This window comes from Cebus imitator, unplaced genomic scaffold, assembly GCF_001604975.1.
Source record: "Cebus imitator isolate Cc_AM_T3 unplaced genomic scaffold, Cebus_imitator-1.0 Scaffold284, whole genome shotgun sequence".
NCBI classification, from domain to species: Eukaryota; Metazoa; Chordata; class Mammalia; order Primates; family Cebidae; genus Cebus; species Cebus imitator.
In genome coordinates this window covers 2,570,991-2,584,611 of record NW_016107599.1, presented here as the reverse complement: position 1 = coordinate 2,584,611, position 13,621 = coordinate 2,570,991, and the positions used below count along the sequence as shown (strand labels likewise).

Here is a 13,621-nt window from a genome sequence, read left to right as displayed (position 1 = left end):
TGGTGCACAGCAACCTCTGCCTCCTGGGTACAAGCGATTCTCCTGCCTCAGTCTCCCGAGTAGCTGGGATTACCAGTATGCACCACCACGCCTGGCTAATTTTGTATTTTTAGTAGAGACGGGGTTTCTCCATGTTGGTCAGGCTGGTCACGAACTTCGAACCTCAGGTGATCCACCTGGCTTGGCCTCCCAAAGTGTTGGGATTACAGGCGTGAGCCACTGTGCCCAGGTCTTGTTAATGTTTTGAATTAATGCTGCCCACAGTGTTGCACAGAACTGCAGCTGCTCTGCACACTGTTATCAACTCACAGTGAGAGAAGCACAGCGATTAAGAATTTTAAAAAATTTCAAAGCAATTTGACAGAGTTGTTTTGAATCTAATAACAAAAAGTGGCTCATGTCTGAAATCCCAGCACTTTGGGAGGCCGAAGCGGGAGGATCACTTGACCCCAGGAGTTTGAGACTAGCCTGGGCAACACAGTCAGATCCCATCTCTAAAAAATAAAATAAAAAAATTGGCTGAGTGTGATGGCACATGACTGTGTCCCAGCTACTCAGGAGGCTGGGGCAGGAGGATTGCTTGAGCCCAGGAGGTTAAGGCTGCAGTGAGCCATGTTCATACCACTGCATTGCAGCCTGGGCAACACAGTGAGACCCTGTCTCAAAAAAAAAAAAATTAAAATTGAGGCTTGTGTTTTGTATGTCTTTACTTTTATTTATTTATTTATTATTTATTTATTTGAGACAGTGTCTCTTGCTGTCACACAGGCTGGAGTGCAGTGGCATGATCTCAGCTCACTGCAACCTCTGCCTCCCGAATTCAAGTGATTCTCCTGCCTCAGCCTCCCGAGTAGCTGGGACTACAGGTGTGTGCCACCACGCCCGGCTAATTTTTGTATTTTTGGTAGAGACGGGGTTTCACCATGTTGGCCAGCCTGGTATTGAGCTCCTAATCTCAGGTGATCCACCCACCTCAGCCTCCCAAAGTACTGAAATTACAGGCATAAGCCACTGCACCTGGCCTGTCTTTACCTTTAAAATTATTCATTTCTAATTTTTAAATTACATTTTACAAAAGTCTGAGTCCACCAAAGACAAAATGAAAGAACTGCTCCATACTAGAGACAGTTTGAGAAGCATTGCTTTAGATCATTGAGAATTAGTACAAGTTAGGTGGGGTGCGGTGGCTCACACCTGTAATCCCAGCACTTTGGGAGGCTGAAGTGAGATGATGGCTTGAGTTCAAGAGTTTGAGACCATCCTGGGCAGCACGGCAAAATCCCATCTCTACAAAATATACAAACACGCACCTGTAGTCCCAGCCACTCAGGAGGCTGAGGTGGGGAGCCAGGGAAGTGGAGGTTGCCGTGAGCTGAGCTGAGATCATGCCACTGCACTCCAGCCTGGATAACAGAGTGAGATCCCATCTCCAAAACAAACAAACAAACAAACAAACCCACACACAAAAATACAAAAATGGAGCTTAGGAAAAAAAATAAAAATAAAAAACAAAGCTAGAAGAAGAAAGAAATGGGAAGCCTAAGTGGCAGTCTGTTTAAATTTTACAAACTGGAGCAATGGAAGCGTGCTGCCTTCTGTTCAACATGATTCCAACTAGATTTGCAGAGGACATTTTTTAATGAGGAGTTAATACTAACCAAAACAATGAAAAAGATCAAGAAAGGGAATTTCAGGCTGGGCATGGTGGCTCGCGCCTGTGATCCCAGCACTTTGGGAGGCAGAGGCAGGTGGATCACCTGAGGTCAGGAGTTCAAGACCAGCCTGGCCAACACAGTGAGACCCTGTCTCTACTAAAAAAGGACAAAAATTAGCTGGGCATGGTGGTGTGCGTCTGTAATCCCAGCTACTTGGAAGGCTGAGGTTGCAGTGAGCCAAGATTGCGCCACTGCATTCCAGCCTGGGCAATAAAGCAAGGCTCTGTCTCACACACACACACACACACACACACACACACACAAAGTAAGGGAATTGTATGAGTTCCTGACTGGAACAGGTTTGATGGCATCCCAGCAACTGCATGGTCTTTATCAAGTGAAGAATTCATGGCAGGGAGGAGCTGCGTGTGCCTCACCTAGACTCTCTTCCTAGTCGCCTTTGGGGCAGGCACAAGACACATGCCTGTAATCTCAGCAGGTGCTGTGATGCTGTAAGGACCATTTCGGAGTCAGACAAGTTGGGTTTGAATCCTGGCTCTGCCCCTTGCTTGCTGGGTAGCCTGGAGCTGGATAGCCATCACCTTCTGGCCTCAGTTTACCCATCTGTAAAACATGCTTAATAACACTTACCTAAGGTAGTTGTGAAAAGTAAATGAGATAATGAATGGTTTGGGGCAAAATTCTGCAGAAAATGTGGACATTTTCCTCTCCAAAGGCTGTTGCAGGACAGTAGCAGGTACAGAGTACGTGTTAGCTCTGGATGAACTGTGATCAGAGCCTTGCTACCAGGTCCAGACCAAAGGGGTATGTCAGGTCAGGAGGGTGGGGGCTGTTCCTGGCCTGGACCTGCTGAGCCTTGTGGAGGGGAGGATTTTCCTTACATAGTATTTTGGGGGAGGGGGTGGTAGGTGTAGGGGTGGGAGTGAACTTGGGGCCCAGGCCAGGAAGCGGTATCCCTGGGATAGATCCCTATGGTGAGGTCCTGCTCTAGGCAGCTTGGCCTCTAGCCAGGGCTTGCTCACTTCCAGTCGGGGGAACCTGGGGGCACTGAGTATGGGTAGGACCTAGAAGAGGCCCGTTAGTACTCCTTGTGCCACAGGGCCCTGGAACACTGGTGGGGTAAACTGGGGGAGATCTATGTGTGCAGCAGGGGCTGGGATGCTCCCCAACCTAGGAAGAGTTTTTCCCACATCCCCACAGAAAAGGGCACCCACTACAGGACCTCTCTTCCCCCATCTGTACATTCCAAATTAGGTGTGTGTGGTAAGTGAAATTTCAACTTGTAGTATAACCTGCATAGAGGCTAGGTGCAGTGGCTCACGCCTGTAATCCCAGCACTTTGGGAGGCTGAGGTGGGAGGATCATTTGAGGTCAGGAGTTCAAGACCAGCCTGGCCCACCCCATCTCTACTAAAAACACAAAAATTACCCAGGCGTGGTGGCAGGCACCTGTAACCCCAGCTACTCGGGAGGCTGAGGCAGGAGAATCGCTTGAACTCGAGGAGGTGGAGAATGCAGTGAGTTGAGATTGCACCATTGCACTCGAGTCTGGGCAACAGAATGAGACTCAGTCTCAAAACAACAACAACAAGAAACCTGCATAACCTAATTGCCCAGAATGTTCCTGAATGGTGACCCCGGATTTGTTTTGCTCTCTCCTGGGCAAGCTGCGTGTGGTAATTGTGGCCTCAGCAGAGGGCAGGGCCCATTTGACTACACAGGATAGAATTTGGAGGTGGGAATCTGTCTTTAGCCCCCTCCTTTATCCCTGCTTTCCTTCTGGATGTCTTTCCCAGGGACACCCCTGTCTCTGCCTTCTGCTCTTCTACTCTCCCCATTTTACAGGGGAGGAAGCTGAGACTCCGGGAGGTTGAGCAGCCTGCTGGGGCCATGGGGTTGTCGCATGGGGGAGCTGGGATTGGAGGCCAGGTCCGTCAGAGCCTTTCTCCATTGCACCACTCTCTGATTCTTGAGGGTGAGCATGCCCTGGTGATGTGAGAGGCCCATGGCTCCCAGGGGCACAACTTACTGGAATGAAAAGTACCCCAGGTACCTGTTTCCTGGGTTTCACTTTCTCTCATCCCAGCTTCTCCAGACAGATCTGCAGGCTGGTCAGCTGTGATGTGGGCAGGAACCTGGGCTTCGGTGTCTCTTCAGTGATATCAGCTTCCACACCCCCATGACTGTGCATCCACCCCCTGGCCTTCATGTGTGTTTCTGCTTCTCCACTGTGAGTGAGCCCCTCCTGGGAGGGAACCCTTAGCCGATCAGGGAGGCGGGGGGCTTTTCGAGGGGGAACTGCTCCCAGGCTCAGTGCAGCTGCTCTGCCAACACACAGGAAGCTCTTCCTGAAAGCTTCCCACACAAGGTCAATGCTCAGCCCATCTGGCGCAATGCAGGAAGGGGAGAAGCCAAATGTGTGTGTGTGTGTGTGTTTATCAGATATGAATGCATCAGAGACTGTGCTGGGGAGAGGAAGGAGCACAGGCTTTGCAGTTGGACAGATGCAGACTTGAATTCCAGCCCTGCTATCTGACTCATTGCTTTTTTTTTTTTTCCTGAGCAGTAGTTTTCAAATTTATAAAATGGAGGTGCTGATAGTAGCATCTACATCACAGGACTGCTAGAGACAGTGTACACAGGTTCTGACCCACAGAGGCTGAGAGAAGCCAGCCTTCCTTGATACTGCTCTGATGGTACTTTGAATCCCTGCTCCATCATCATGCAAATTATTAGTAATCCATAAAGCAATGCTATAATCAATAACACTTATATATACTAAGCACCCTGCTGTTTTATGAGAATGGTTTGTTTCCTCTGCAACTTAATTTTAATGTGCAACCTTTAGAGGCTCCATTTCACAGATGAGAAATTGAGGCTCAGAGACATTATATAGCCTTCCCAGATTTACTGGTGAATGGTTGGTTGAACTTGAGCCTGGGTCTGTGCCAATGTTCATCTTATTCCTAAGTCTGAGTTCTCAGGCACCACAAAGGATGCCCAAGAAGTAAGACAAGCCACTGCTTCCTAAGTTTGTCCCTTTTCTCCTGTTTGTATCTGTTTGCCCTTCTCCTTTGCATCACTTCTTCCTGCCCTTTTCTGACTTGCTTCTTTTATTAAGCACAATAATAATCAAAGTTGACCTTCAAGAATGTCAATTTCTTTTCTTTTTTTTTTTTTTTTAGTCGGAGTTTTCACTCTTGTTGCCCAGGCTGGAGTGCCATCGCGTGATATTGGCTCACCACAACTTCCACCTCCTCAGTTCAAGCAAGTCTCCTGCCTCAGCCTCCCGAGTAGCTGGGATTATAAGTGCATGCCACCACACCCAGCTAATTTTGTATTTTTAGTAGAGAGGGGGTTTCTCCATGTTGGTCAAGCTGGTCTCAAACTCCCAACCTCAGGTGATCCACCCACCTCGGCCTCCCAGAGTGCTGGGATTATAGACGTGAACCACCGTGCCTAGCCCAGGACTTCAATTTCAAATGTATCGTGGTGGAGTCCAGGAAACAAGATTGTGTAACACACCACTCTAAAACCTAAAGGCTTAAAACTACATGTATTTTATTGGCTCACAATTCCATGGTTTGGCAGTTTGGGCTGGGTTCAGCTGGGCAGTTCTTCCACCAGTCTCTCTAAGTCTTATGTAGCTGCACTTGGCTGAATGCTTCACAGGGGCTGGGTGGTCTAGTACAGCTCACTCACATGTCTGGAGGTGGCAGCTTGTTGGCCAGGGTGCCTCAGTTCGCTTCCACACGGCCTCCTCGTGAGGCTAGCTTGGGCTTAAGAGGAAGGAAATCAGAGCAGCATGGCCTCTTGAGGCCTAGGCTTGGAATTTGTACACTGTCACTTGTTATACATTCTATTGGTCAAAGCAAGTTAACAGGATCCATCCAGATTCAAGGGGTGAATAAATTCCACCTCTTGTTGGGAAAAGAGTCAAGGAATTGGTGGCCATTTTTAGTCTACCATGCTAAGTGCAGCCCCTTCCCCCAGGGTTATCCTTAATGCAGCCCCTTTTATGCTTCCACTGCCCTCTCTGTCTCCCATGCTCTTCTTATAGTTTTAATAATAAGCTCTCACTTCACATCACCCAAAGCTTCGTTCATTCACTCGACAAATACTTATTGTGTGCCCGGACCTATTAGTGAACAAAACAAAGCCCATGCTCTAATGAGTCTAAGACTCTAGTGGAGGAGGCGGACAATCAAGAAATAAACAGGAACACAGTGCTGGGCTGTGGCGAACAATAGGTGCTTTGGAGAACAACAGAGTGGACTAAGTGGGGAGTGTGTGTGAGGATGGCAGGGCAGTGGGTGGTTCCTATTATATACAGAAGGGTCTGGGGTTTCAATGAGGTGATGTAGAAGCAGGGTATTGAACTAAGTGAGGAGCAAGAAGTTTCAGGCAGAGCAAATAGCACGTACAAAGGCCTGAGGCTGACATGGAGAGGCAATTCCTTACAATTTCATATGTAGTAAAAAATAACAAAACCCAGAAAAACACCAACCTTAATACATCTCATTAAAGAACAATAAAACCCAAAACATTTAAATATGGCAAAATCTTGATAAACAAAAGCATCTTATTTTACTTTTTACTTGATTTATAGCTCCCAATGCATTGTGTATCACCTCTCTGAGCCTCAGGGTGTTCACCTTTCAAAATGCCTCGGTGCCTGTCTGTCCTGCCTGCTGGCTTGTGGTTAGCATCAAAACGACACCATAAAAATGAAAGTTGCAGCCTTGAGGCTTCTGGTTTCATTTCCGACCGCAAGGTTGCCAGAGTGTTTTTTTCTTTTTTTTTTAAATAACACAAATCAGTTATCACTTCCTGCTTAAAGCCCTCCAAAGGCTCCCTGTTGCCTAAAGAAACTCCAGGCACCTAAGCAAGGCGCCGCACAGCCGTTGCAGGTTTCAGTCCCTCCAACCTGGCCTTGGCCATTTCCTCCACCTCACCCATGGCACGTTCCAGTCTTAACCAACCAGCTCCTCGCTGAAACTGGCTCACATCTCGGCAGGCCGGTTCGGGGTCAGGGCGAGCCTTCCCTCCTCTGCCCGGAGGAGCCCGCCTCAGGTCTGCAGGCCTCCGGAGGGACTGCCGGGCTTGTTCCCTGCGGGAGTTCATTTAGGTAACCTGTCTACCTCCAGTGGATTTCTAAGTCCCTTTCATGCTTTTTCATCTTCCAAAATCAAATCATGGCCCAGTCCAACTTAGCCATAATGCCACGAAAAGAATCTGAGCCTCAGTTTCCCTATCTGCAAAAAGGGCACAGGAACCGCTTGTTAGGGTCGGTGTGACGCCTGGAGAGGGCACAGCAAGGCCCAGGGCCCACAGCGGGTGCCCGACAGCGGGCTTCCAACTCTGGGGGGCGGGGCCGCAGGGCCGTTCTAGAGGGAGGTCCTCTAGAGGGGCCCCCTTCGGGATCTGGGGGACGGGAAAGGGATGGAGAGGGCTTTCCCGAACTCTGCCTAATCCCGCTGGCGGAGAGCGCGACAGGTGGGACCCCAGGAAGTCCGCTCGGCGGGGCGACCCCGGCCACCCCCGAGGACAGGGCTTTCCCCGTCCGGGCGCCACGCCCGCGCCGAACCTCCGGCCACCCCCAAACCGCGACCTGGCCTTCCACAGGGTAAATTACAGGAGCGGCGCCTGGCGGCGCGCTGAGCATGCGCGGGCGGCGGCGCGCATGCCCAGTGTCCCCGAGAGGCGGAAACTCCGGACTGAGACTGGGCCCGGCGGCGCTGCCGAGGGAGGGCGCGCGCTTCAGCCGGCTGCCGCGCACGCGCGCGGGCTCGCGCCGACTCAGCACGGCCCCGAGGGCGCGAGCCCGCCGCCGCCGCCGCCGGGCCGGGACCGCTGTGCGCCCGCGGCGTGAGGCGTGGGAGGGAGCGCGGCTGCCGTCGCCCGGCGCCGCCCGGTCGTCGTCTGCTTTCGCCTGTCGGCGCCGAGGCGCGGTCCGAGTGAGTGCGGGGCGCGGGCCGGGGGCTGGGCGGGTTCCTTCTGTGCCGCGGTCGTGGGCAGGGCCGCGGCCCTGAGGGCGGAGGGGCAGAGCAGGGCCGCCCAGTCAGTCCCAGGGCGGATGCGGCGCAGACCGGCCCCTCCCGCGCCCCCGGCCCGCCGGCCGCGGTTCCTGGAGGCGGGGAGGCCGGGGGCCGTGAGGAGGTTGGGGGCGTCCGCGGAGGCCGAGAGGCTCAGGAGCTTGAGGAGGTCAGGGGGCGCGCTGGGTGGTCGGGAGGCTTGGGGAAGACAGGGAGGCTGGGGGACGTGGGGAGGCCGGGGGCTGGAGGAGGTCTGGGGTTCCGGGGGCGCGCGGGGAGGCCGAGGGGTTCGAGGAAGACGGAAAGGCTGGGGGACGTGGGGAGTCCGGGGACGTGAGGAGGATGGTGGGGGAGGCTTTGGAAAGGCCGGGCGCGCGGAGAGGCCGAGGGGCCTGAGGAAGACGAGGAGGCCGGGGCTCGGGGGGCTGCAGGGCGGACAGAGGCGCGGGGGACCGGAGAGGCCGGGGCGCGGGAAGGACGGGCCGTCTCCGCCGGAGCGGACCGAATGCCTGAAAAACAAAAGGGGAGACGCAGGAGGAGGAAGAGGAAAATCGCGGGGACGCCGGCCGCAGCCGGCCGGACGCGAAAGGGAGGCTTGGGGCTGCCTGACCTCCCTCCCCGGGCGCCGCCCCGCGGGTAGCCAAGGGTGGGCTTCGGGCGGCCTGCCGGTGGCCGAGCAGCGAGCCCGCCGCGTCCACGAACGCAAACCCTCAAGTTTGATGGAGCCCCGTGGGTTTCTTCGCGGGAGCCCTCACTAGAGTCATTGTGCTTCCCAAGTTTCCTCCTCTTCTCCGCCCCCAGCCCCCGACTCTGCCGCGGTGGCTTAGGCGCAACTGTTGACGGTATTTCTCTCTGGGTTCCTTAGGTAGCGGCACCATGTTCTTTCTTAGAAGAAGGTGTTTGTGTGTAATTGGTTTCATTTAATTGCAGGATTTTGTAGCTAAATTCAGTGAGGGTAAAGTTTCTTATTTTTTTTTTTTCGGAGTCATTTCAACAGTGTCTCATTCTTGCATAGTTAGTCTGCAGCTGGGTTTTTGGCAGTGAGACTAAGATAATAGTAATATTGTGGTAATTATGGGAACTGGTTGAAATACATTCAAGCTGAAGCTGAAGGCAGTGCAGGAGTTTGGGGGTTTGTATTTAAGACTTAACCATCGCTGGGATTTTTACTTAGAATGTAAACGTTTTCATGGCTGGAAAAACAGACCAGTACTATTTGAAATGAAATACCAGAGCCTCAACCTTAATATTTTATTTGAGAAATGGGTCATGAAAATCATGTCTTCGAGAGTTGAGCACTCTGATTGTCCCATATTTGAAAACTTCTGATCAGTGGTATGCGGGTACACGGATGAAGCAGTTAAAACACACATAAAAATAAATTAGCATTAAACGTATTTTTGTTGGGGTACAATATTTTCATCCAGTTGTACTATTCAGTTAATTGGAAAACCCCTATGATATTCAAACAAGGAACATTTTAAGGATGTTGGCGTCCCAATATCGTTGTGTTTTATATTTGTGGTTGTCCTTGGAGGGGAAAAACAGGCTGAACCAACCATCTACCATCACTTTGAACCTTCTTGTTTATTAAACTCTGTAGAAACATCAAGATTAATATTACAACGTTTTCCTCTAAATAATTTCATGTCACTATCAAATAATCTAGTTTACTAATGAACACAGGCAAAGATTATTTAAAACACATGTTTCCTTTTGAGGGAGCCCACAGTCACCTAAGACTTCAGCGTAGACGCTGGTTAGGAGGACCTATACTTTACATCATTCAGTCGTGATGCATTAAGAAGCAAGTCATTGGGTAAATAAAGACATGGAAATCAAAACTCCGTTTTTACAGTTTGGAGCATAAAGCCATGGAAATCAAAACTCCATTTTTACGGTTTGGAGCAAAGAATACTGGGCAAACTCTGAGAGGAGATGGGACTTAAGCCTTATTTGAGGCTGGAAGCCCACTGAAAGTGAATAATGTTAGATTAGGAATGAAGTTCCATGAATCCAGCAGTGAAATTGTGAGGAGGCAATGAGGATCATTAAAACGTTTTATACTAAAATGTTTTCTGAAAAGTACCATGCCTCTTGTTGGAAATTATGTAACTTAATCCCTCAGTCCTCAAAACCATGTTCTCTAGCTAGTCAGATAACTGTTCTTTCTAGGAAGTTGGAGAAATTGTTTAAGAAAATCCTAATGTTAAAGCTAGCCTCCTTAAAAAAAATGACTGAGTCCTGCAGAAAAAATTATTTATATTGTACTCTATAATATAAAAAATAATTTTGAAAACTGTCCTTTCTTGAATGTTCATTTGAGTTAGGTAGGATCTTAGTTCATATCTCTAAAGGTTATGGAAACCTTTTTCCTCCTTTATTTATTTTTAGAAAATAATTAAAATTATCTTATGAATTAGAAAAGATGCATTTCAAAGTGTTAAGACTATAAAATTTCAGTTTTGAAATTTAATATTTTCAGGTTAGGCATTCTGAACTGATGTAGATTCAGACTTGGATCAAGTCTTGTTTTAAATTTCAGTAACATTAAAAGGTCTGTTTTTTATCATATTTGAAGTGAATTTTTCTTTTTTGCTAGTGAAAAAAAATCTGAGAAAAGTTTAGTTCCTGTAGTATAGGCATACCTTGGTTTGTTTCTAGACCACTGCAATAAAGTGAGTCGCACTAGTTGTTTGGTTTCCCAGTGCATATAAAAGTTACGTTTACACTGTACTGTAGTGTATTAAGTGTGCAGTAACATGTCTAAAAAAGCAATGTGCATTTATTTTTTTGAGACAAGGTCTTGTTCTGTTACCCATGCCGGAGTGCAGTGGTGTAATCATAGCTCACTGCAACCTGGACTTCAAGTAATCCTCCCACCTCAGCCTCCTGAGTAGCTGGGACTATAGGTGCATGCCACTACTCCTGGCTAATTTTCACGTTTGTTTTTGTAGAGATGGGGTCTTCCTATGTTGCACAAGTTGGTCTCTAACTCCTGGGCTCAAGTGATCCTCCCACCCTGGCCTCCCAAAGTGCTGGGATTACAGGTGTGGGTAACTGTGCCTAGTTAATGTACATGACCTAGCTAAAGACTGTCAATCATCTGAGCTTTCAGCAAGTCATAATCTTTTTGCTGGTGGATGGTCTTACCTCAATGGTGATGGCTGCTGACAAGTGAGGGTGGTGGTTGCTGAAGGCTGAGATGTCTGCCAATTTCTTAAAATAAGACAATTAGATTTGTTGCATCAGTTGACTCTTCTTTTCATTAAAGATTTCTCAGGAGTATGTGATGCTATTTGAAAGCATTTTATCCATATAGAACTTCTTTCAAAATTGGAGGCAATCTTCCCAGACATAGCCATTGCTTTATCAATAAGTGTATGCAGTATTCTAAATCGTTTGTTGTCATTTCAACAGTGTTCACAGCATCTTCACCAGGGTAGATACATTTTCAGGAAACCACTTTCTTTGCTCATTCCTAAAAAGGAACTCCTTATCCGTTCAAGTTTTATCATGAGATCGCAGCAATTCAGTCATCCTCAGGTTCTACTTCTGATTCTAGTTCTCTTGCTATTTCCACTCTATCTGCATTACTTTCTCTACTGAAGTTCTGAACCACTCAGAGTTATTAATGGAAGCAAGTTCTTCCAAACTGCTGTTTATAATCCCATTTTGACCTTCCATGAATCACAAATGTTAACGGCATCTAGAATGGTGAATCCTTTCCAGAATGTTTTTGATGTACTTTGCCCAAATCCATCAGAGGAATCACTATCTATGGCAGCTATACCCTTATGAGGTATATTTCTTGAAGACTTAAAGGTTAAAATGACTCCTGAATCCATTGGCTGCAGAATGGATGTGGTGTTAATAAGCATGAAAAACTCATTCATCTCCTTGTACATCTCTCTCAGAGCTCTTGGGCAACAGGTACTTTGCCAGTGAACAGTAGTATTTTGATAGGAATCTTTTTCTGAGCAGTAGATCTCAACAGTGGGTTTACAGTATTCAGTAAACCTTGCTGTAAACAGATGTGCTGTCATCCAGGCTTTGTTATTCCATTTGTAGAGCACAGGCAGAGTAGAATTAGCATCCTTCCTGAGGACCCTGGGATTTTCAGAATGGGAAATGAGCATTGGCTTCAACTTGAAATCACCAGCTGCTTTAGCCCCTAACGAGAGTCAGCCTGTCCTTTGAAGCTTTAAAGCCAGGCGTTGGCTTCATCTCTCTGGCTATGAAAGTACTAGATGGCATCTTCCAATAGAAGGTGGTTTCTTCATTTAAAATATGGTGTTTAGTGTAGCCACCTTCATCACTGATCTTAGCTAGATCTTCTAGATAACTTGCTGCAGCTTCTCCACCAGCACTTACTGCTTCATTTTGCACTTTTATGCTATGGAGATGGCTTTTTTCCTTTAACCTCATGAACCAAGCTCTGCTAGCTTCCAGATTTTCTTCTGTAGCTTCCTTACTTCAATTTACAGAATTGAAGAGGGACTTTCTCTGAATAGGCTTTGGCTCAAGGGAATGTTATGGCTGGCTTAATCTTCTACCTGGACCACTAAAACTTTCTCCATATCAACAATACAGCTCTTTTCTTTTCTTTTTTTTTTTTTTTCTTGAGACATACTCTGTCACCCAGGCTGGAGTGCAGTGGCACCATCTTGGCTCACTGCAGCCTCTGCCTCATGGGTGGATGTGATTCTCGGGTTTTGGCCTCCTGAGTAGCTGGGATTACAGGTGTGCACCACCATGCCCAGCTAATTTTTGTATTTTTGTTAGAGACAGGGTTTCACCATGTTGGCCAGGCTGTTCTCAAACTCCTGACCTCAAGTGATCTGCCCGCATCAGCCTCCCAAAGTGCTGGGGTTACAGGTGTTAGCCACTGCGCTTGGCGAAGGCTGTTTGACTTTCTTATCATTTGTGTGTTCACTGAAGTAGCACTTTTAATTTTCTTCAATAACTTTTCCTTTGCATTCACAACTTGGCTATTTGGCACAAGAGGCCTCGCTTTTGGCCTATCTTGTTTTGTTTTGTTTTGTTTTGTTTTATTTTATTTTACTTTATTTTAAGACAGAGTCTCGCTTTGTCCCCCAGGCTGAAGTGCAGTGGTGCGATCTCAGCTCACTGAAACCCCTGCCTCCTGGGTTCAAGTGATTGTCCTGCCTCAGTCTTCCGAGAATCTGGGATTATAGGCATGTGCCACCACGCCTGGCTAATTTTGTATTTTTAGTAGAGACAGGGTTTCTCCATGTTGGTCAGGCTGGTCTCAAATTCCTGAACTCAGGTGATCCGCCTGCTTCGGCCTATTATAGAGTTATTCATTGGTCTAATTGCAGTATTCTTGTATCTCAGGAAATAGTAGGCCCCTGGAGAGGGAAGAGAGCAAAAGAGGCCCAGTCAGTGGAACAGCTGGAATGCACATATTTATAGAGTAAATTTGCATCTTGTAGGTACAGGTTGTGGTTCCCCAAAAACAACTATAGTAGTAACATTGAAGACCTCTGATCATAGGCCAGGTGCAGTGGCTCACATCTATAATCCCAATGTTTTGGGAGGCAAACGAGGGAGGATTGCTTGAGGCCAGGAGTTCAAGACCAGCCTGTAAAAGTAAAAAGAGGCCAGGCATGGTGGCTCACACCTGTAATCTCAGCACTTTGGGAGGCCAAGGCAGGTGAAGCATGAGGTCAGGAGATTGAGACCATCTGGCTGATAGAGTGGAATCCTGTCTTTACTAAAAATAGAAAAATTAGCCAGCCGTGGTGGCACACACCTGTAGTTCCAGCTACTCGGGAGGCTGAGGCAGGAGGATTGCTTGAACCCAGGAGGTGGAGGTTGCAGTGAGCCGAGATCATGTCACCACACTCCAGCCTGGGCAACAGAGTGATACTTTGCCTCAAAAAAAAAA

General features: G+C 48.2%; 1 protein-coding gene across 24 annotated transcripts in view; it reads left to right on the top strand.

Moving 5' to 3' along the window:
* Nucleotides 1-7,383: 7,383 nt before the first annotated feature.
* PTK2 (protein tyrosine kinase 2) overlaps nucleotides 7,384-13,621 on the top strand; it is a 349,037-nt gene continuing 342,799 nt past the window's right edge. For 13 of the 24 annotated variants that reach the window (XM_037728962.1, XM_037728960.1, XM_037728954.1 and 10 more), the window contains exon 1: nucleotides 7,480-7,632. The gene's annotated coding sequence lies outside the window, so the exon portion shown is untranslated. Of the gene's footprint in view, nucleotides 7,633-13,621 lie in introns of all 24 variants that reach the window. The other 11 variants (XM_017501707.2, XM_037728961.1, XM_037728958.1 and 8 more) reach the window with 2 other exon arrangements.